Here is a 24572-nt window from a genome sequence, read left to right on the forward strand (position 1 = left end):
AAATTCTTAATGATGACACTTTGGGAAAAAATGTCTCCTAGTGAAAAGACTAGTTGCAGGCAAATGATGATGAAGGAAAAGTCTTAAATTGTAAGCAGACGACCCAGAGCTCTGTCCTGGCTCTACAGCTTGTTAGTCCATCACCTAAATCTAAACTAAATCTCTCTGAACCTCAGTATCTTCTTCATCTGCATAATGGAGGATAATAATAGCGCTTAGGATGTGAAACTCAAGTAAGGCAGGGTAAACATAAAGTGCTATACAAACATCATCTTTTTTTTTTTTTTAACATCATCTTTTTTATCTTCATTATCATCAGGTAGAAAAAACTTTCTTAGAGATACTAGGCACATTAGTACCTGGATGTCATTTTTAGTAAGTTGAATGTGAGTTACTTCAGCCTGGATTTAATTTAAAACACACAAAGGAGTGTGTAGATGTATGGTATAGGATATTTATAGTATCACACATAGATCCACGATCATTATTCATTCAAAAGAGATTTTAAAGACACATGAGCTTCACACCCTCATCTTGGAAACAGGAGGCCAACGGCACAGAGAGGTTGAGTCCCTTGCTAATATCACAGAGCTAGTTGGTGACAGCTAAGATACTGTCAACCAAAATCTGATCTTGAAAGATTCTAACTTGATATTCACTTGAGCAAGGGAGAAATAATGGTTACTCATCTATATTCTGACATGATAAAAAATACTGTAAGAAGGAGTGTCCTTAAAAATGTAAACCACTTCATTAGGTTAAATGAGGCTGAATTAAAAGTAAGACAGGTATACATAATCTAATACATATATTCGAACTCATTCATTTGCTTGCTGAGAAGACTCCTTAAGAAAATTTCATTTATTCCCACTGTTGCTATTATGTAAATGCTTTGTGGGGTTTCTTCTTCGGGAAATGTGTTCACAGTCATTTTAGAAGCTATGCAAGTCTTAGTAAATTCATATTCACATATCATTTAAAAAATGTTTCACCAGCTTGATTACCATACTTATTTGACTGGGTCTGAGAGTTACTCTCCAAAGAGCAAGATTCGTTACCACATAGGCATTAAAATGAATGTGCCAAAGACTCTGATGGAAATTTGACAGGGGTATCCTAAAATAGTTTTAGCAATGGCAGCTGGTAAGAATAAATATAGGGCCAGCAGGGTGACTATTTGGAAGGAAAAGGTCTTGTTTGGATGTATATATTTTATCCATTGGTGGGAATCAGTTGCATGCCCTTATGGGTGTGAAGCTTGACTAAACAGTGGAAATAACTTATTTTCTTTGTATAATCATGTGCTCCTATATCAAATATCCATTTTGGTCATCATGTTTATTTAGGAAAAATTAAATTGCTAAAATGTCAGTGCTGTCATTCAGTAATTTATTACTTTGTTTGGTGCTGGGAATCTCACCAAAATCAGTGGAGCTTGATTTTTATGTTCCATTAAGAAGATTCTGGGAAAAAAACAGTAAGTCAAATCTTGAATAATTTTTGAAATTAAGGAATATATTTTATGCTTAACATACCAAGTATTAGATATACGTTCTCAGGGTAAAAAGAAATATTACTTCAGAATTTATTACTCCACTGACAGCACTTTATTATGTTCAATATAGTTCTGTCACACTTGCCATTAAAGATTTGTGTCCAGGGACAAGGCTGGGAACTCCCCCCAAATTTTCCCAGCTAAAAAATGGTAAATCCTTAAAGGAACATTAAATATTCTTGCATCACTCCAGTTTCATGCCACTTTTACATTTCAAGCATTTTAAACTTCAGTAACTGAAAATAAAAGAAAAAAATTATGTAAGAATTAATGACATGTGATATTGCAAGATATGTTAGACATTTAACTTCAACATCATGGATGACTTGTCATGCAAAAAAAAAATTACAAATTTTCATGCAAATATGAAACAATGCCCAAAGGAATAAAGCCTGGGGTTGAAATGTAGACACAGATGGACAGCATGGAGGTGTTTTAGGGTCAAAATGGGGCCACATGCAAACCACATCATTTAACTTGTCTCATGGGATCAAAGGAAAATGAAAATGTGTTGTCTGTGATTAATTCTTTTTTCTTTTCAAAGCAAGGACTGTATAATGTGTTAACATTTCCCAATTATGAAAATGTTGTGTATCATGAGTCATCTGATTGGGATCTAATAATATTTAGCACCACATTTTTAAGAGAACAGAAAATACATAATTGCTCAAAAATAAAATTATCCAATGTATTAGTCTTATTGTCCAAGGTCATTTTGTATTGGAATTAGAGTAGGTAATAGAATTACCAGTTGTTAAATGGCCTTACATTTATGGACACAAAACCAAATCACAACTTCTGTTCACACTCACAGACTTAAAAGTCACATGTTTAGGATCTTAGCTAAACATTTCAAATGTAAGAGGTTATACGTGGCTTATAATGTTCTAACACTAGTCTTTATTTTTTATTAGACATGTATAATACCATTATATAAGCTTTTTGTCACTGGTAATTTTCTTTTAAATTTGAAAAAAGGAAAATCTGTTACATGAGTGTTAGGTGAGAATAATAAATTAGCACTTTTACTATTTATAGAGCACATAACTCTAAAGCAACTGAAGGCTGGTTTACAGCTCTGTTAAACATACTTGATCAGTGCTATTTTTTCTCTACACTGCTATATCTTAGATCTCGATCTAATCCTTTCATGGCAGGAAACTTCCTTGAATCGAGACTTTGAAAATACCAATCACATGTGGTAAGTGGCAAGTTGGCATAACTAAGAATTCCATTTTAGAATTTGGCCTGAATCACTGAGTTCTTATGAACAAAAGTGATACAACGACTACCATTTATTGAGTACTTATTATGTGCAAGGCTTGGTTCTAAAAGCTCTACCTTTGCTAATCTCCACACTAACTTCAAGAGGTTGGTATCATCATTTTCCTCATGTTACAGATGAGGAAACTGAAGTTTACAAATATTCTGTACTTGTCCAAAGTCACATAGTTGATGAGAGGTAAAGTCAGGATTTGAATTTGCAAATATTACTTGTTGCAGATATTGCTGCTTTTAGGAGCAAGAAAAGCTTCTGTAATCCAAGCCTGTTTCAAATATTTATTTAAAATTGTTAGCAGTTGACTTTCATGATACCATAATCTGTCATCATTCCCACAGCTTTACAGTTTGGCAGTTATTTATTGAAGCCATCAGAAGTTATTGGATTCAACAATACTTTTGTAGGTTGTTAACCTTTGACACTCATTCATATTTTTGAGGGCTCTATTCTATTGTTCTTATTCTTATGATAATGTAAAAAATAAAAAGAATTTCAGTGGGGCAAGCTATTAATGGCAATTAAAAGGTGATTGTTCACACAACAGGCAAATCTATAGAGACAAAGTAGATTAGTGGTTGGTTAGGGTTGGGGATAGGGTATACAGAGAGTAGGAAGTGATAGCTGATGAGTATGGTGTTAGTTTTAGGGGAGATGAAATGTTCTAAAATTAGATTGTGGTGATGGTTGCATAACCCTATGAATATACTAAAAAACACTGAATTGTACACTTTAAGTGGGTGAATTGTAAACTATGTGAATTATATCTCAATAAAGCCATTAAAAAAAGAAACCTCTCCCCGACCCGTAAACCATAGGATGGGAGGAAACAAACACAGCATGTTTTAAATTTTTTTAGAGCGAATTTTTTTTATATTGAATAGAATGAATTGAAAACCCGTCTCCAACCCTTGTAATCAATCAGATATACACACCTTGTTTATCTGATTCTGCTGTTTCTCTATTAAATGAATACCCTTCATGTTGTGACAGACATTAGAACATCCATACCAGGAGTCAGCATATTATCACTGTCACTCAAAAATCTCTAGGTTGTTAGGCCAAGGGCATGAAACTGCCCAGCATGACCCTAAGTTGTAATGTCATTGCTGAACTGGCTTAAGATAATACGTCCTTCATGAAGAAAGAAAGGAAACAAAACAAAAACTCAAATTGCTGCTGCTTCCACTTGAATCCCATGTTCTTAAAGACACATGAATGAATCAATGTATTTTCATCTTTTTCATGCAGAAAATTTTAAAAACAGGGATATGTGTCAGTTTCTCTTTTCATATTTTTGTTCACATTTTTCAAATCTCAAATGTTTCTTAGCTCTAAAATGTTGCTTTCATGATATGAATGTTCCCTGGGAGAATTTATTTTTTATTTTATGATTATTTTTTTAATTTATTTATTCATGAGAGACACAGAGAGAGAGAGGCAGAGATACAGGCAGATAGAGGAGAAGCAGGCTCCATGCAGGGAGCCTGATGTGGGACTTGATCCCGGGACCCCAGGATCACGCCCTGGGCCAAAGGCAGACGCTCAACCGCTGAGCCACCCAGGTGTCCCCCCTGGGAGAATTTAGATTGAAATTTGTACTAAGCCTAGATAACACAATTTCTGTGACCTCTTTATCTTTTAGAAATGCTTCTTTCCTCCTAATTTATTCTTGTCTCCTCTCCTCTAAGATAACTGTATTCCCTTTGGAAGGTTGTTACTATAAATTTGGGCCATCACTTTGTTCTATACATATCTTGTTTTTATATAGAAAAGATAATTTTAAAACAAAGAGATTCAAGAAAAAGTAAGAACGAAACAAAGAGATTATTAAAGAAAAGACAAGAGTTGGCTTGAGATACATTTGTTTCCAGAAATGTGTCTATATGGATGTGTGTACACATATATGTGTCTAGAACATTGTCAATTCAAAAAGGGTTCCATTGAGCTCCAATAACTAGTAACACCACACACAAAAAAGATAATCAGATGATATATGCTTCCTGATGAGAGAACAAAATATTACTATAGAATAGTTTTGTAAATTTCTATTCTTAAAAGTAAAGAAAACAAAATCCTTCTCTCCCCAATGAATCTGAATATAATTAAGCCTTTCAACCAACTACTAGTTTATAGAAATAAAGAGACAGAGAAACATGATAAATTATACTATAAAGAAAATCTGGAGTAAAGACAAAGGACGTGGTTTCTTAAGTATAAAAAAATGAAAGGAAACCAAAAAAATGGAGGGAAAACATATAAAGCAGTAGAGACTTAGGATGGCTCAATCAATTACAGTAGATTTCACTTCTGGTGTAAATAAATTGTAAAACAAAACAAAATGATAAAATCATTTATGGTATTTATGAGTCAATTTGAGACCTGAAAAAAAAAAAACAGGATATTTATTAATTCAGTAATTGTTAATTTTTATGTGTGTATAATGGCATTGTGGTCATGCTATATTAAAATATTTACAGTTGAAATGATTTGACACACTGGATTTGCTTCAGAAAGTAGGAAAGGAACATAATACTATGACTACCTTCAGAATATATTCTAATGACAGAAGTATAAAGAAATCTTGATCTTCACTTAGCAGGTTTATTGTTTGTTGAATTCTGAAACCATTTGGTATGTGAGTAATGAGCAAGTGAGTAAACACATGTATGTTGCTGGGAAGTGAGGTCACTGTGAAAGAAGAGTGAGCTACAAATGTGAAATGGGGAAAAGACAGAAAGAATTTTATGATGGTGAATAGTAATTAAAGGCACCCAACATAAATTTAAGATTTTCTAAAAAACTTTATTTCTTCTCTTTGTCCACTAAAGGAGTCTAGATGTAGTGATACCCTAGGAACAAAAAGCAAACCTGGTGCTCAGATTTTGTTTTCTAAATACCATTTTCCACAAAAAAGGAACTAGTGTTTTTTTTTTTAAGAAACAGCTCATTCCATAAGCAGGGAAAGTATAAATTGAATCTGAAATATTTTGTTGGATTGGAAAATTAAGACGGACTAGACATAAACATAAAAACAATATAAAGCTTAAAAAACCTAAAACTAATGGTGGCATGTCAAACAGACACCAAAGCCAGTTTAAAAGTGATTATACCCACCAAACTTAGATAATTTGAATGTTAAAATGAATAATGACAGTAATTGAATGTAACACACTGAATTAAAAAAGAAATTCATGAGTCCAGAGATATTACCAAAACTACTTTAATTAAGTAATCAAAAATGAGAAGGAAGAGAAAGTTTTTTTTTTTTTTATAGTAGAATGACAACTATAGAAGGAATGGTAAAGCCAGAAAACCATTTTTCAGCTACCATAATAATAATCAATTCAGGCAAAAATCATCAGTAGTTGCTAAGACTATTTATTGAAAATTTATTGAGGAACATGATATTTAGCTCCTTGCAGATCATTTAATTATTAAAAAGGTGAGTAAAAGAGCCTTTCTTGTAGAATTATCTGGCAGATATCACCTTAACCAAGGGATCAAACATAGCATCACTGAAAAGTGGGATAACCTGACACCATGTGCCTCCTGATAGAAAGAATTGAGAAGTATACAATATCACTGATGTAGTATTCTTGCCAAAAATACATTGGGTGAAACTAACCATGAAGAAATATTCAGAAAAATTAAAATTAAGAGCCATCCTCTTAAAATGTCAATGTTTTGAAAAACATAAAAAGGTAGATTAAAGGAGATTAAGGAAGTGTGGTCCTGGATTAAATTCTGGGTCAAACAAAAAAAATATTGTAATTTTAGAAATATACTTCATATATCTTCTACACACACACACACACACACACACACGTCATACATATAAGAATGTGCAAAACAAGACTGACTGTGATTTGATTCTTGTTGAAGCTGAGTAATGGATCCAAAGGCTCATAATTATATTCTTTCCAGATATTTTATAAATTTGAAATTTTTCTTGATAACTTGTGCCACACACAAAAATTTTCTAGAGATGAATTGCAGAGCCAATTCAAAAGCTTAAACTACAAAATTTCTAGAAGAAAATAGAGAATATATTTGTAATCGGAGCTAGATGGAGATTTCTTCAATGGAACATAATAGCACAAATGATAAATAAAAAATTGGTAAATTGGATTTCATCATCAATGAAAACTTTTGCTCTTCAGAAGAAATCATTAAGAAAGTGAAAAGGCAATCCACAAACTGGGAAACAATTTTACAATACATATACCTGATAAAGGATTTTTATTTAGAATATTTAAAAATTCTTACAATTGAACAAAAAAAGAAAAGCCATCCAATAAAAAATGGGCAAAAGACTTGATTGGATACCTAACATAAGATATACAAATGGTCAAAAAACATATGAAAAACATCATTAGTCATGAGGGCAAAGCAAATTGAAGTCAAAGCAAGATACCATCTCAATACCCACTAGAGTGGATAAAATAAAAAAGACTAACCATATTAGGTGTTGGTAAGGATATGAAGGAATTAGAACTCTTACAAAAATTATTGGTGGGAATGTAAAAGGATATAGCCACTTTGAGAAATAGTTTGGCAGTCTCCTATAAAGTTAATCATATAGCAAAGTTCAGGAAGTCACCTTTAGATATTTATACAAGAGAAAAACATATGCCACAAAAAGGCATGTACTAGAATATTTATGACTTCAAACAAGAAACAACCCTAATGTCCATCAGTTTTTTGTTTTTTTGTTTTTTTTTAATCTACGATAGTCACACACACAGAGAGAGAGAGAGGCAGAGACACAGGCAGAGGGAGAAGCAGGCTCCATGCACCGGGAGCCCGAGGTGGGATTCGATCCCGGATCTCCAGGATCGCGCCCTGGGCCAAAGGCAGGCGCCAAACCGCTGTGCCACCCAGGGATCCCCCCTGATGTCCCTCAATAGGTGAAGTCATAAACTGTGGTATACTGATAAACACAGTATAGTGTTATGTTACTCAGCAATAAAGAGAATTGAACTACTTCACCAATAAAAGGCAACAACATGGATGCATCTCAAAAGCATTATGTTGAGTGATGGAAGGCAGACACAAAAAAATACTAATGAATGACTTCAATTATAACAAGTTCTAGAACAGGAAAAACTAAGCCATGGTGGTAGAAATCAAATCAGCAGTTGAGGAAGTAATAAACTATGTCTTATCCATCTTTATTGTGGTTAGAACATGACCCTCCCCCAAAATATACTTTTACCTTAGGCCACCCTCTTAAATATATATAGATCATCTACATTTATGTAGATGTAGACTCAGGTGGTGGTTATAAGAATGCTTTCCTCTTTGCCCATCACATGAATCACTGGATACATTTTCAAGGTTATGCTCAGATGTCCTACCAAGGCTGTCACAGTGAATGCCACTCATTTTTACACATTTCTTTCCTACTACATTATGATCTCAGAGCTGGAACTATATCATTTTCATTTCTGTATCTCAGGATCTAGAGCAAGATAGGTACTCAATAAATATTCATCAGGTGAATGCGTGAACCAAAGTTTTGAGTTGAGTGATGATTCTCATTGGTAATAGGGGGAGAAACTCTGGCAAAAAAAGGAGGAGTAGGAGCAAGAGAATAACAAACATCTGGAGAAAAGAGGGAGAAGTAACAGAGGAGTAAGATCATAGCCAAATGAGTGATATTTGAATTTATTGCTTTTCTCTGCAATTATTATCTCTTAGAATTTGTTTTCTCATGAATATTTTTTAATATTTTATTTATTTATTTATGAGAGACACACAGAGAGAGGCAGAGACACAGGCAGAGGAAGAAGCAGGCTCCTCGTGGGGAGCCAGATGTGGGACTAGATCCCGGAACCCCAGGATCATGCCCTGAGTTGAAGGCAGATGCTCAACCACTGAGTCACCCAGGCGTCCCTTGCTCATGAATTTTATCTCATAATTCTATGCTCTATAATCTGATTTACTTTTAGTTGCTATTTATTACTAGTAATAAAAATGTGGTGGCTCAGCTATTTGCTTGTATGCATTTTTGCATAGTATCACATTTTTAGCTCTATGGTCCACAATTGAATAAATAGAAAGTTTAAAGGATTTTAGTAGTATTAATACCTTCAATAAAATTATCATTTAATTTTCCTTTTCTAACTTTTTCCCCTAATCAAATTTTATTCATTTTCCTAACTAATAGGCTAGTTTGTTAAAAATACTTTTCTATTAACAAATCATTTCTCTTCCAGGGAGACATATTATATGGTCTACAGAATTTTAAATTGATTTTTTTTTTTTTTTTTTTTACTATTGTAACATATAGTAAAGTCTTATGGGAAAATATTTTGAAATTTATTTTTTTCTTCTTTTTTGAAATATTTTTTTTTTTTACTATTGTAACATATAGTAAAGTCTTATGGGAAAATATTTTGAAATTTAGATGCATGATCTTAGAAATGATATTTAATCTCAGCCTCAGTTGTGAGTATTTAAATGTGATAATGTGATAAGCTCTTATTATAGTGCCTGACACTTAGTAAAGCTCACTAAATGGGGCCAATTATTTTAATGAGAACAGAAGCACCTTCCCATATCATTAGGGAGTCTTTGGAAGCATCAGCTTTAAGAGTGCAAAACAATGGGAAGAAATCAGAAATTAATAACAAAAAGAAATTTAGGAAATTCCCAAACATGTGAAAATAACAAAACAAAACAAAACAAACAAAAAACGAACAACACTCTCCTAAGTAGCCAACGGGTCAAAAAAAATTACAAGAGAACTAGAAACTACTGTTAAATGAATGAAAATAAAGACATTATTAGATAAAGCAGTACTTAGAGGGAAATTTATAGCTATAAAATGCTATACATTTTACATTAATAAGGATCTGAAATCAAATATCTCATCTTCCACCTTTGGACACTGGAAAAAAAATGACCAAACTAAACCTAAAACAATAAGAAAAAGGCAATAATAAAATTAGAGCAGAACTTAGTAAACTAGGGAATAGAAAAATAAACAAAAATCAATCAAACCAAGTTAGTTCTTTGAAAATATTACAAAATTGATAAATCATTAGATTGGCTAAGAAAAAAAAATAGAATCATTATAGAAATCAGGAATGAAAGGGACATTATTACTGACCTTACAGAAATAAAAACATTTTTAAGGCGTACTATGAACAGTTGTATACCAATAAATTAGATAACTTAGATGAAATGGACAAATTTCCAGAAAGACACAAATTACCAAAACTGACTCAAGAAGAAAAAGAACTCTGAATACATTTATAACAAATAGATTGAATCAATAATTTAAAAAATTATCTATAAAGAAAAGCCCATGGCGATGGCTTCTCTGCTGAATTTTAGTAAACATTTAAAAAAGAATAAATGCCAACTCTTCACAAACTCTTCCAAAAGATGTAATTTATTCTGTGAGGGCACCTTTATTTTGATACCAAAATTAGAAAAGACATCAAAAGAAATGGAGACTACAAATGCTGTGCTTGGCTAGCTCAGTTGGTAGAACATGTGACTCTTGATCTCAAGGTCTTGAGTTCAAGCCCCACATCATGTGTGGAGTCTACTTAGAAAAAAATGAAACAAAACAAAAACCCAGAAGAAATGAAGACTAAACCAATATATCTTATAAACACAATGACAATTTAATATTTTATCAAGTAGGTTATTATAGTTGGCTTACACATTCCTACCTTGTCAGGCATTTCTATCATTTTTCATTTTTAAGTACCTAATGTTGCAATGACTTTAATATATTTTGTTCCAAAGTATTTCCTTGGGATAGATTTCTAGAAGTCGAATTATTGAGTTAAAAATTGTGGATAGTTAAAAATTTTGACATATTGCCAAATTGTTTTCAACATGATCTGTACTGAGTGACATTTTCACCAGCAACGATTTATTCTTAATTTATAATCTGTCCCAATGATGTCTCCTATCTGCTTTTCCCCCGCAACGCCCCCTACACTCTCCATTACCCCATTACAATGTAAGCCTTCCATGAAAAAGCTACATTATAAATCCATTAGCTAGAAACACAATTTATTTAATCGAATTAAAAGAGAACACAGATACATCCTACAACTGAGAAATTAAGTTTTGGTTTTTCTCTGTCAATTTCTCTGCTTGAAGACTAGCTTTTCCAAGAAAAGTTATTTGTCATAAAAGTATACGCTTCTATTTCTTTTACATTAAAATCTAGAGCTATGAGACAACAATAAATTATGAAAATACTATATTTACACTTCGGAGCATCATAACCAGAGACATTGTAAAATAATTGGCCAAAGTATCCTTCCTGAGTAACTCATGAGTATTTCAGCAGCACTGCTCTGATCCATTTAAAAAAGAGATTGTGATTTCAGCTATAATCTGTTACTATTGACAGGTGTTCTCTAAATGGCCTGGAGACCATCAAACTGGCTCCAGAATAGCGTGTGTGTGTGTGTGTGTGTGTGTGTGTGTGTGAATGACGTTGGGGCAGGGAGGTTATCTTTCTGGATATAGGGCTTTGGAGGAAGGGGTAGTATGGATCTATTTGCTACTAAGATTCAAAGTATTCCAGGATTATGTGGACACGACCTCAAACTGGGAGAATGAAAGTATCAGAGAATCAAACACCAAAGATGGTGCTGTTGCACTCTGTTGACCACTACAGCTGAGTTTATCCCACAAGCCATCCTGCCTTGCAAACCTGAAACTGTCTGGTCACTGGGTCATAGCTATAGTTGATGGAAAGGATTGAAATGGTTTTCTTCAAGTTCACTGTAGCTGATGGAACCTTTTTGCTACTGTCAGCTAGTGGGCCAATCATTCATTTTTTTTTCACTTTATTAATAAATTTATTATTTTTCATTATTCACTTTCTCCATTATTTATTTATTGAATGACTACTATGTCCTTCTATGTGGCAAGCCCTCTGATGGTCCCTTAGCAATTTGGTCTGCATTGAAATAGCTCTTAATATTTTCGACTAGTGCTAGAGATAATAAAATTCAGCAAAGCATTCTGACAGCGTGTCATTCTTTTTTTTTTTCAATTTGTGCACCATTTTGTGTGGTTCCATAGGAAATTGCAGGCTATATGATTCCAATTAATTGCTTCATAATTCTTGAATCGTCCAGCATTTCATCTTTTTTCAAAAAAAGATTTTATTTATTTGAGAGAGAAAGAGAGAGCAGGGGAAGGAGCAAAGGGAGAGGGAAAAGCAGACTCCTCACTGGAGAGGGAGCCCGATGGAATGCAGAGCTCAGTGTGGGGCTCAAAGGGGGGCTCGATCCCAGGACTCTGAGATCATAAGCTGAGCTGAAGGCAGACACTTAACCAACTGAGTCACCCAGGCACCCCCAGCATTTCATCTTTAAGCCACAAAATACAATGGCTTATACAATAACCCATAGGCTCTGAAAACAGCACTAGGCAAAAAACTAAAAATCTTTATTCCCAACTTCACTCATTTTCACCAGATTCTCATCAATGGGGCACACTGGAATTATTTTTATTATTTATTTACTTTTAATTTTTTGGAATTATTTTTAAATTCTCATGAATTTAATTAGGCATCCACCAGGTTAGCTTATTCTTGGACTGTTTCAGTCCTTACCCAGAATCACCTAGTTTGGGACTCAAGAGTTCTTTAATTGCCTTATTTGTTAGCCTAACTCTGCGAGGAACATGATCTTGTCTTAAAGTTTTCTTTTGCACTTCCCACAGTGCCCCAGAATGATTCATGGAGCAAAATTGATAACAGAGACTTGCTAAAAATAATAGCATTGTAAAAAATTCTATTTTTTAAAGCAACCTCTATACTGAACCAGTACGAGGCTTGAATTCATAACCCCGAGAACAAAGAGTCGCATATGCTACCGACTGAGCCAGCGAGGCACTCCATAATAGCATTTTTAAAAATTATCGTTTGTTAAATGCTAACCTACAAGGCAGGTGCTTTTAGAAGTGATTTACATGGATTCCCATTCTCAGTGCTTTCCACATATCATCAGCACACTTCAAACTGTGTCCACACTTTAAACATAAGGAAATTGAAGTATAGAGAGGTTGATCACTTGCTCCAGGATTTATACAGCTATGATTCATGGGCCAAGTTTCATTCCCAAGCAGTTAGCTTCAGAGTTGAGCCCTTAGTCACAATGCAGTACTGCCTTTCTTGTGACTGCAAAGATTCCAAGTATTCATTCCACTCTGCTTTCAGCATACAGCCACGGTAATCATTGCTAAGAACTTCTGCAGGCAAATTACTTTCTGTGGAATTTTATACTTTCTTTCTGAAACATAATCTCTGTTGCTTTATTCTTCTCCAATGGTTCAAGCAATGGGATTTCCATGACGACTCCAGTAGGGGCTCTGATAACAGTGAATGCTGTGCAGTAGTATGAAGTAGTATGTTCACTTGCAGGGAGCGTATCACTCCTCAGTTTCATTTTTTCATTCTCAGGAATACCAGTTCTGCAACTTCCTCAAGTGCTCCTCTTCACTTTACTGGCTGGGCCTACCCACTTACACTGAAGGTGGTATGATCCCATGAGGCCAGCAGGGAAGCTGTATGCTGATTTACCCTACTTGGCTGAGGAGAAAATCCTTTCTTAAATCCATCCATCGATTTATACCAATAGAAAATAACAAAAGGTTGGAGCACCAGTTGGACATCCCACTCTTGATTTTGGCTCAGGTCATGATGTCAGGATTGTGGGATTGAGCCCCTCACTCAGCAGGGAATCTGCTTGAGATTTTGCTCTCTCCCTCTCCCCTCACCCCTGCTCATGCTCTTTCTCCCTCAAATAAATAAAAAAATAAAATCTTAAAAAAAAAAAATAAAGTAACAAATTTTTGTCTTTCCCTTTGTTTCCTTTTTTTAAAAAAAGATTTTATTTATGTATTCATGAGAGATACAGAGACAGAGGCAGAGGGAGAAGAAGCAGGCTCCCAGTAGGGAGCCTGCTGCGGGACTTGACCCAAGGACCCCCAGGACCATGACCTGAGCCAAAGGCAGACAGACGCGCAACCAGTGAGCCACCTGGGTACCCTTTCCCTTTGTTTCCATTACTATCTGTCTAAGCACTTCTGATGTTACTCATTCCTCATGGACCTTCTTCCCTCAGGCTCTCCTGACTACTCCAAACCCCTCTATTCTATGGAGTTACTTCCATTTATTCATCCACCAAATATATGTTGAGCACATGTATATGCCAGGCACTGTGCTAGGAGCTGGAGCTGTCATAAACTGCAAAGGATCTCACAATTCAGTGACAGAGAGAGATTCTTAAGTTACTAGTATATTTTGACAGTGTGCGCAAGATACTAGAGAGGCATCAGGAAGGCAGAATAACTTCTGCTGCAGAGGAGAGCAAGAAGTGAAATGTGAACTGGATACTGAAGGTTAGGTCATTGCTCACTAAGTGGAATAGGGAGGAGGAGAAAGAGGTTCTTCCACCAGCCGAAGAAGCTCAGCAGAGTTCTTCTCTGTTCTCCGGTAACTCAAAGTGTATCTGTTCTCCAATTTGATAAGCACATTGATAATAATAGCAGTGGCAAATATTTGTTGAATTCTTTCTCTGAGCCGTTGTTAGCATTATTAATCATTTTGTACTAATAATGTCATTGGGTCCTCCTCATAATCCCATCACACACTCACACACACCCCTCTGTCTATATTATTTCAGGAATACAGATGAGAAAACTGAGACGTAGAGAGGTGACATCAGTTGCTGAGCTGTTGAGTGGCAGAACCAGATTCAAACTCGGCTCTCTCAGACTACAAAAACCAAATTTCACTATTATTTTGTTTTCTGTTTGTACTTTTCCAGGGCTGAGTACAGAGTAGTTGCCTAAGCAGTGTTGGTAGAGGGAAGAATTAGTCAACAGCTACGTGTCTGTGGCAGGGGAGTTGTGCTATGCTGTGTCGCAGGCAGGGAGGGACCAGTGACTTCATTCATACTTTGGTTTATTCAAATGGAGGCATGTCTTGTTACAGGGTGAAGCCAGTACCTGTATACTGTCCCAGGTATTTATTAAATGAGAAGCATGCACGGGGAAGAGGTTAAGAGCCCAGTCCTGGGGTTAGATAGGCCCAGGCACACTGCTTCTCTGCTAGTCACACTTTTTTCCCCCCTTTTTCTTCTTGAGAGTCTTCCTTACTAACAAGTTTGATTCTGTTCACCGGCTATGTGTGCTTGGGCTAGGTATTTAACCTTTCTAGGATTACTGTCCTTATCTGTACCATAAATATAATAATAATATCTACTTCATACCATCATCATTATTATTGTCATCATCATCACCACTGGTGACACATGAGGCTCCGAGAAGTAACTTGCTTTGCTTGCGGGGCTTACTGTCTATTGTTGGACAATAGGCAGATATCCATGCTCTCTGTGCTGTGGAAACTCAGAGGAAAGACTCCTGGTCTGGCCTGTCCTACCTACTTAAGCTTAGGAAACTTATGGTCACTTTCCCTTCCTGAGCATTAGCTTCCCATTCTGTCACTCAGGGAGATAAATGAATGACCACAAAGGTCCTTTATGCTGTGAAGATATTTCCTCTCCCCTTTGATCATTCTTCCCCCTCCTTCCCTCCTTTAGCTGGAAGAGGTACTCAGCCTCGCCCTCTTGGATGATGACTCAGTTTGGGGAGCTGACAGTTTACTCTTTGTCTCCCATGATCTGATGTCAACTGCAGATCCAGAGCACACAAGATGTCATTTGTAGCATTCATATCTCAGGAGGCATCACAGGGAAACCAATATGTAAAGCCCAATAATAAAGAGTATTCTTTGTAAAGTTGTGCCTGATTGAATAATTTTCACCTCTTGCTTGCTTATGGAAGGAGGGGTAACTCACAAATGAAGACAAATTTATTATAGTTGAAACTTCTGGGCAATCACCCAATAGCCCCATTTTAGCAGGACAAGTCACAGGGGTTAGAGCTCTGGGAGTTCAGTGGTGTGGCAGGTGAGTGGAGAGGTGTTTCTGTCTGGGACACTTTTTTCAGCCTATGCTGAGCCTTCCAGCTACACATTTCCTTTGAGATGCACTTCAAATACTATATGCTAGTGGATTGTTTTCTTTTTTCTTTTTTTTTTTTAAAGATTTTATTTATTTATTTATTCATGAGAGACACAGAGAAAGAGGTAGAGACCTAGGCAGAGGGAGAAGCAGGCTCCATGCAGGGAGCCTGATGAGGGACCCGATCCCGGGACTCCAGGATCACACCTTGGGCTGAAGGCAGGTGCTAAACCACTGAGCCACCCAGGGATCCCCTAGTGGATTGTTTTCTAAGACAAGTAGAACTCAGGAGAGGAGGATATCTTAGTTCTAATGTGAGAGATATGAGTAGCCCAAAGATTTCTCAATAGTTCATTTTTTTGAGGAAAGTAAAATTGAACATTGCTTGCTAAACTTCAAATAGTAGCTGATAAAAGTGCAGGTTTTCACTTGGCTGAGATTTAAATTCCTGTAGGATTTTAGAGTGCAGATAAAAACCGTGAAAACACAAACACACGTCAAGGGAATAAAAACACCTTCAAAACCCCCAACACTTCTGTTTAAGAACACTCTCTCCCTTCCCCTCTCCCCTCCTCCCTCTCTCTCGTACACATACACAGCCTTCCTTCCTTTTCATGTTAGCTGACACAGCCCAGCAGATTCATTATTATTTCTATAGGAGACATCAGGGATCTCAGGGTGAGATCACTGTCACTGTAACTGATTGTCACTTTAAAGCTAAAGAGAATGCTTCTTGTGTCTAGGGAGGTATTTTTTTCCTTCAGCATCCACCGGGAACTTTGCAATCATCCTTGATTCCTTACTTGTGAATTTCTATCACTTTTGTCTTCATTCTTCCTGCTACTGTGTTGGTTTAAGAGGAAGAATATTTACACATTATTTGGACATAGCATGCACACAAGAATTGTGTTCCCCTTGCGAGAAAATTCATTCGCATCACATAGCACAGTGCTAGGAAATAGCATCTAATAACATTATCACTCCTTATCCATTCTGATTTCAGGGGCTGAAGAGCGTAAATCCTAGTAGGAATCACTACATTTGGCAGCAATATCCTTATTGAAGACTCCAAAGGAGTGGGATACTAATACCTTCTCCATCATGGGCTATTGTAATGCTAAATGCAACCAGGCATATATGAGCTTAGCCATGGTAAGTGTTCAATAAATGATAATTATTTTTTGTTCTGTAAGCATTTATTGTTTTTCCCAAACATATTCAGGGATCGATCCAAAGGCAAAAGTGTCTGGTGCAAAATAGAAAAAGGCACTCCCTCTAGGAAAAGGAATCACAAAAGCTCACTTTCTCAGGCTGGCTCTTGCTAAATGTTATGTGAGATGAGTTTTGTCCTCCAGGTGTGTCTCCTCTGTAGCAATATGGCTGTAATAAACACTGGGGCTCACATTTAAGCAAATCATTACCACATTGTGTTACAACTGCTATGATGGAGGCATATGTAACAGGCATTGAGGAGGGAGCGAGGGCCAAGGGCCGCTGGGGAAGCTGGAGAAGGCACAGGGGCACCATTTTAAATGGGATTTGAAGAATGAGTAGGAGACTGCAGATGGAGCTAGAAGAGCAAAGCTCAGTTCACACAGAGGAAAGGCCTGCCCAATAGGGGGCGCAAAGCCACCTCTTTTCCCCTCCACTCCTCCCCAATGCTGCGAAGTTTTCTGGATGGATGTAGGATTTAGGGGAAAGTGGGGTTCAGACAAATCGTGGGAAAGATGCTCAAGAAGCAGCTCTGGCCTGTACTGTGAACCCCTCAGTCACATATGGTACTACTGAATGTTTACTTCTGTTCAAGAATTAAGCAATAAATAATCAGTATAAATTTTTCTACAGAAATCAGATGTAGAGTTCAGAACCATTCTTTTGTCATTTAGCAACTTCAAGTATGATTTATAATATATATTATAAAGAAGGAGAATTTTGCAGCTGATAGAGAAGTTGCAAAATCTACTCATCAAAGTCTTATGCATTTTCATCACAAGGAAGATCCTACTATTAAATGGGAAAAAAAAGAAAGCTTATTCCTTGTATCTCTCAGCCCACAGTAGATTAAAAATAGCATAATTCATTTTGGATGGGGGCTAGACAGAGGTGCTGCTCCAGGCACATATCTGCAGACAGTGCCAAGAAAGTACAGCTGAGTATTGCACAGTGAGGCAAGGAAAAGAGCTGGGGGTGGATTCAGCCACAGAGGGTATCTGTAGTGTGGTAACCGAACTCCATGATCATTCACTCAGCAATTCCTTAAGGGTCCGAGCTAAGGGCAGGTGAAAGATGAGGAGTGAGGACTAACCTTGGACCTCCGCGTGGGTTTTGCAGTGGGCATCCTGTCGATAAACAGTGGTGTGAGAATTGATTCTTTGCCTAATACCCAGTCCATACATTTCAAAAGAAATTTCCACACAGCAGCCACTACAAGGTGAAGCCCTACATAGTGGGTGAAGATTTAGTATTACTGAAGCATCACCAATCACGTTAACATTGAGATTTTGATTTTTGTTGCTGTAATATGGAAGTACTAAATATATGTGGCGCTTAATTTGTAATTTTATTTAAATTATAGATGATAAGAGCTAAAAGCATATGGTATTTGTACTTAATTTTATTTATATATATTTTGGAAGCATCATCATAAAAAGATTTAGTCAATGCTGGGGGAGACCAGAAGGATTATTTTCTTTTTATTTATTTATTTATTTATTTATTTATTTATTTATTTATTTATTTATTTATTTATTTTAAGATTTATTTATTTATGATAGACATAGACAGAGAGAGAGAGGCAGAGACACAGGAGGAGGGAGAGGCAGGCTCCATGCCGGGAGCCCGATGTGGGACTCGATCCCGGGACTCCAGGATCGCGCCCTGGGCCAAAGGTAGGTGCTAAACCGCTGAGCCACCCAGGGATCCCCTATTTTCTTTTCTTTTATTTTTAAGATTTATTTATTTATTTTTAGAGAGAGAGTGCAGGGGGAGGGACAGAATCTTTTTTTTTAAATATTGTATTTATTTATTCATGAGAGACACACGGAGAGAGAGGGAGCCAGAGACACAACAGGGAGGGAGAAGCAGGCTCCATGCAGGGAGCCTGATGTGGGACTCGATCCCGGGACTCCAGGATCACATCCTGGGCCAAAGGCTGCCACTAAACCACTGAGCCACCCAGGGATCCCCAGAGGAAGAGAATCTGAAGCAGACTCCCTGCTGAGTGTGGAATCTGACCACAGGCTCTGTCTCACAATCCTGAAGTCATTGCCCTGAGATCACAACCTGAGCTGAAATCAAGAGTCAGATGCTTAACGGACTAAGCCACTCAGGTGGCCCCGGATTATTTTCTTTAAAAGAGGTTTCTGTGTAGTCCTCACCTAATAGGGTTGTTGTAAGGAATAAATGAGAAAAGTCCTTATAATTTACTTAGCAAAATGCCTGAAGGTTATACATAACCTTCAGTAAGTGATAGTTATATTGTTTTCACATTTTAGAAATAGTAACCGAAGTCAAATCCTTTATGCACCAAACGTGTACTTTGTTCTTTACTGAGAAGGGGGTAGACATGGAAGTTCAGTTAGTTCTTGGCCATCACTTGGGGGGAACGAAGAGCTCTTTGCCTTTAATAACACAATGGACTCAGTAGCAATCATAAGTTGGTGTATTTCTTTTTTTTTTCTTTTTAAAAAAATTTTTATTTAAGTTAACTTTTACACCCAATGTGGAGCTTGAACTCATGACCCCGACATCAAGAGTTGCATGCTCCTCCCACTGAGCCAGCCAGGTGCCCCCAGTGCATTTCTTTTCTGACTGTAATTTGGGCTTGTGCTCCCAGGGCTCTACCTCTATGGGGGCCTGCAGGTTTAGGCTTGGAGGCGCTCACAGAACATTTCCTCCAAGAAAGAGGAGTGACAGCTGTGTCTTTCACATGGAACTTGTGCTTCAAATTCGTTAAGGTGTTAATCCTTTGTAACAGGTGAGTACAAGCCAATTACAGGGAGAAACAGTGGCTTCTTGAAGTCTTCTGGGAAAAACCACCATTCAAAGAAAGGATGCCCAAATACGAGTTTCAACAAGTGGTAACAAATATTCATAAAGATGTCAAAACATGAAGGCAAACAGCATATCTGCAAGTTTTTTGCTTCTTTTCAAGTGAGATGGGCTCTAAGGCACACTGACTTGTAATACATTTGAGACAGCTGCCGGGAGAGCTTCACTTCACCCACATTTCCCAGAACTCTGGAAACTGCATTATGTGTTATCATTGCTTAACAAATAAAGGATGTTCCTTCTCCCTTGTCACCTATGGATACCAATTGCCGTTGCTGCATGGAAAGAGTTATTTTCCCCTTTTTCCCTTTCAATGGACCTTAAGTGCACAGAATGCCATACATCATAATCCTTAGTCATCACAGGCTTTTCATTGTCTCATGCCTTCATGGGAGCTGATAGATTCATGGTGCCTATTACATTATGATAGATGATCAAGAGAGAGTTAAGGAGGGAGCCACACATGGATTTTTTTTCTTGGGAAGTGTAATTTGGACTTAATGTCCTTTGTACTATGTCTCTTCAGGTTAGTTGATCTCATACCTTAATGAAGCAAGTTCACTACACCTCTTACTGGTCCCATTTTACAGAGGAATAATTGGCCTGCCTCAACTGACTTGGCCACTTGCATAGATAGGACTGTAGCACTAGGTCTCTTGACTACCTGAGAGGAGCAGATTATGTACCGAGAATGCCAACTTCTAAGGAAATTCAAAACTTTCCCGGACCGTTCAATGTTTGCCAAGAACAAGGGCAAAGGCTCCTGCATCCTTGTTTTTCCCCTGTCCCTAGCATGTTGCTGGACATGAACAACATTTTGTAAATCTTTGCTGAATAAATGAAATGGTACTCATGTACCTCCAAAGGACAGCACTTGTCTATGTAATCGTGGACAGGCCACTCATTTCTCCTTCCCCTGCCTCCTCACCAATGAAATGGATAATGAACCGAAGTGCCTTGCCAATGTGAGGACTTACTACTAATATTCGTGAAGAATTTCTTAATCCCCAAAGAGTGGATCCAGCACCTCCACCTTTCTGCTTTTAACCTGGAAATCGGCCTAAAATTTGTTTCATTTAAAAACAATTATTTTAGCAACAGTTTTATTGATTCTGAGTTGGTTTCAGTTCAGCGGTTATTTTAGTATCATGCATAAACTGGTACTGATTTCTAACAATGTGTGTGTGTGTGTGTGTGTGTGTGTATGTGTGTGTGCACTAGAAGGTAAGCTCTGGGATGACAAGAGGAAGCGCCTTATTCATCTGTGTCCCCATTCAGTGGCCAGAGCAGTATCCTGTACATAGGAGAAACTCAAAATCTATCTATTGAAGTGAAAGGAAAATAATTCTCAGATCGAGAGGATCTTCTTTTAAAGGCAATAATAATAATACATCGTTCAGTTCTCCATTTATAAGCCAGCAAAACCAATGTGGGCTGTACCTTCTAACTTACATAACTTTTCTCTTAATACATCACCTTCTTTATTCTTACATTATTTAACTCAATAATTATTGATTGAATGCCATTAACTATTTCAGGCCCTAAATAAATCACATCCCCTGCCTTTAAGGAACTTGCAATCTACTCTCCAGATTTTATTGTTTTTTTTTTTCAGATTTTATTGTTATAGCTGAAAAATCAGAGTGTCAGAAAGAGAAGCTACTCGTTCCAGATCACATAGTTTAAAAAGTTAAATATAGGATCTAGGACAGTTACATTTCAGAGCCTATTTTCCTTTTTTCTAATGAAAAGGCAGAGTAACTAGTTTTTTTTTTTTTTTTTAAAGATTTTACTTATTTATTCATGAGAGACACAGAGAGAGGCAGAGACACAGGCAGAGGGAGAAGCAGGCTCTGTGCAGGGGGCCCGATTTGGGACTCGATCTCGGGATGCCAGGATCACGCCCTGGGCCGAAGGAAGACGCTCAACCACTGAGCCACCCAGGCATCCCATAATTAGGTATTTTTAATGAATATTAGGAACATAGTAGAAGCTGCTTTTGAAATGTCTCAGACATTACATGATCTGTCATTAAAAAACAATTTACCCACATGTAAACAGTACACAGTTGAAAAGAAGAAAGATATATATACTATTTTTGCTTGCTAAGGGTCTGCTATAATTACCGTGGTGAGGAAGTCAGATGATTGGATAGTCACTCTTGCACCTTTATCTTTTAGTATTGATGTTTTAGATTTCAGTGAGTTAAAAACCTCTGCAAAATGAAACATGCAAGCTCTAAGGTATGACTCTGGGCCTTTTGCCTTAAAGAGTCAGGTTAAAGGATGCTCTGTAGTGAATCAGAATCGATTCAGGATTAACTTTAAAGTAGAAATGGGTTTGAGCCAAATTCTCTGCATCATACTTAACATTTTGAATTAACAGAGGGAAGAAAATTTAACAAAATCTTAGTGTTCTTATCTGATAAAACTATACTTGTTATTTATATAACCACAAATTATACATCTCCTATTTATACTACTTTAGCCCTAGTAGCATCACTAATTGAATAGATAGAATTAGCTATGCTAATAACACCCAGAATGAGTTCATACATAAATATGCCTTAAAGAATCAATTACTCTATTTTGCTCAGACGACATGCCATTACTCAGGGCCCAGCTCTGCCACTTACTAGCTCTACGAGCTTGGGTAAGTCATTGATCCTTTCTAAACTTCAGTTTTCTCATTGTAAAATGAGCATATTAAGAGTACATGCCTTATAGGATTTTTGTAAAAAACAAATGAGCGATGCCTATTAAAAAAAAAAAAGACCTGTAGAAAATAAGGCAATCTATGGATATTCAGAGTAACTGTGTACTGAATGAAATGCAGTGGTTCTAGAATTTCCCATAGGTAGCTACACTATAGCAGAAAATTCAGAAATACTGGTGACTTGCTGCCAAGGGCAGGGGCAGGGATGGGGGAACGAGTGAGATCAGTCCTGCTGCCAATACTACCTCCACCTTCCTGCCTGACTTCAAAATAAGCAAGCACACAGTCAGAAATACCCATTACAGAGATGGCTGTAGGGCAAAGTTGTGGCAACTCTCTTCCTGTCATCTGTGCAAAAGGGGATTTAGAATCTAAAGAATAGAGTACTTTGAGAAATTGCTCATTCTAATCTTATAAAGAGGGTGAGTTTGAGATGTGTGTGCAGGTGGGCAGTGGCTGGAGGATGGGCAGGGGGAAGAGATAGACTAGTATTTCTAGGTACTTTATATAATCTCCAGATTTATTTATTTATTATTTTTTTTAAAGATTTTATTTATTCATCACACACACACACACACACACACACACACACACGCACAGAGGCAGAGACACAGGCAGAGGGAGAAGCAGGCTCCATGCAAGGAGCCTGACGTGGGACTCGATCCCGGGTCTCCAGGATCATGCCCTGGGCGCTAAACCGCTGAGCCACCAGTGCTGCCCTAATCTCCAGTTTTACATATGAGGTAATTGTATCCTAAACATGTTATGGTGACTCTGGCATAAGCTGGTCAGTCTATCTGATATCAAACATTTCCAATATGCTTATGTACCTCAAATTTCAGCAAGCCCAAAGAAACTCTTGAGGAACTTGTTCAAACGCAGCTTTCCTATCCTATCCCTGGAGATTCTGATTCTGAGGGACTGGGCTTAAGCCTGGGCATGTCCATTTTCAATAAGAGTCTCGGTTGATGCTGATGTAGGTGGTCCAGGTAACACATTATTTTTCCCTTCTGCCAAATATTTTCTGGTCTCTTCTTTCCTCTCTAGAGCTACTCTATGGCCCTAGAATGGTCTTCTTCACATCTCACCTGCATTATCAACATGGACTCCTGCTTTCCAGGCTTGCTTTCTTTTGGAAATTTATTCAACACAGCAGTAGGATGATCTGTGAAAACACTGACTTCTGCTAAAGTCTTCCAAAGACTTTCTACTGCTCTCAAGCCCTGGTTCCCAACTTCCCCTTGGCCTTTTCTGTGGATACTTGCAGCTTGTACATGAGCTTTTGCATTTAAGTAACATTAACATTCCTCTGGCTTCCCTGTGCATTGGGCTGCTTCCCTCTTAGGTGCTGTCCTCTCTGCCTATAACCATCTTTCTGTCCTTTGATACCTGGCCAGATTTTGTTGATCCTTCAAGGCTCTTTTTTGGTCATTATCTTCCCTAGCAATTTTCCTATGAACCCCAAGAGAGGTTTATGTATTCCAGTTCTGATTTCAAATAGTATCTTGGCCTCTCTTCTCCCTTAGTGCTTATACCAGATTGTATTTTTTATTTGCTAACATGTTTATCTCTGCGGAATACTTTATGATTCCTAAACGCTGGAACCACAGATTATTTGTGGTACTTCCATTGCCTAAATCACTACCTGACACATAGTATGGCCTTAACAAAGGTCTGTAAAAAACCTGAAAACTGAAGAAATTAGAGAGGAGGAGAGCACAATGAGCAAGTATTTCCCTCTACTTCATTAATGAAAATTTTAGCTTAATTAGGCAATGCAACTCATATTAGATTTCAAAGGTATTTTTAATTTTTAATTATTTGAAGATTTTATTTATTTATCTGACAGAGAGAGAGAGAGAGAGAGAGCAAGCAGGGGGGAGGGGTAGAAGGAGAGGGAGAAGCAGACTCCCTGCTGAGCAGGGAGCCCAGTGTGGGGCTGGATCCCAGGACCCCAGGA

The 24572-nt window shown here is 37.2% G+C and overlaps 1 protein-coding gene and 1 long non-coding RNA gene across 34 annotated transcripts in view; one reads left to right on the forward strand and one right to left on the reverse strand.

Moving 5' to 3' along the window:
- The window catches only part of LOC140615100 (uncharacterized), a 38780-nt gene extending 18638 nt beyond the window's left edge, over positions 1 to 20142 (forward strand). Inside the window, exons 2-3 of the long non-coding RNA XR_012015777.1 lie at positions 16851 to 16999; positions 19824 to 20142. This is a non-coding gene — a long non-coding RNA (uncharacterized lncRNA). The remainder of the gene's footprint in view (positions 1 to 16850; positions 17000 to 19823) is intronic.
- The window catches only part of DLG2 (discs large MAGUK scaffold protein 2), a 1975849-nt gene that overhangs the window by 30599 nt on the left and 1920678 nt on the right, over positions 1 to 24572 (reverse strand). The gene's annotated exons all lie outside the window — the stretch shown is intronic.

The sequence above is a fragment of the Canis lupus genome, chromosome 23, assembly GCF_048164855.1.
Source record: "Canis lupus baileyi chromosome 23, mCanLup2.hap1, whole genome shotgun sequence".
NCBI classification, from domain to species: domain Eukaryota; kingdom Metazoa; phylum Chordata; class Mammalia; order Carnivora; family Canidae; genus Canis; species Canis lupus.